The 367-nt window shown below is 45.8% G+C and overlaps 1 protein-coding gene across 1 annotated transcript in view; it reads left to right on the top strand.

Annotated features, from left to right (window-relative positions):
• Positions 1-367, top strand: part of LOC117937619 (nebulette-like) — a 76,525-nt gene that overhangs the window by 55,267 nt on the left and 20,891 nt on the right. The gene's annotated exons all lie outside the window — the stretch shown is intronic.

Genomic DNA, 367 nt, shown 5'->3' with positions numbered 1-367 from the left:
TGTGTGTGTGTGTGTGTGTGTGTGTGTGTGTGCGTCTCCCCACCGAGCTGATGTTCTCCTGGTTGCGTCGGACTCGCTCCATCTCCGGGGTGTCCCTGACGGCGGTGCCGCGGCCCACTTCCTCTCGGTACTGGACCTACGTTAAAGGAGCAGTACGTCAGCTATATATATTATAACAAAACAACAACAAAAAGCTACATCACAACTTTAAAAAATAAGTGATAACAGATGTTTTTTAACAGAAGGTTCTGAGTAGTCTAGACCGGCTCTATCTGTAAATTATAGAGCAGTCTAGACCTGCTCTATCTGTAAATTATAGAGCGGTCTAGACCTGCTCTACCTGTAAATTATAGAGAGGTCTAGACCT

This window comes from Etheostoma cragini, chromosome 22 (assembly GCF_013103735.1).
Source record: "Etheostoma cragini isolate CJK2018 chromosome 22, CSU_Ecrag_1.0, whole genome shotgun sequence".
Classification (NCBI taxonomy): Eukaryota; Metazoa; Chordata; class Actinopteri; order Perciformes; family Percidae; genus Etheostoma; species Etheostoma cragini.
This window is presented reverse-complemented; position numbering and strand designations above follow the sequence as displayed.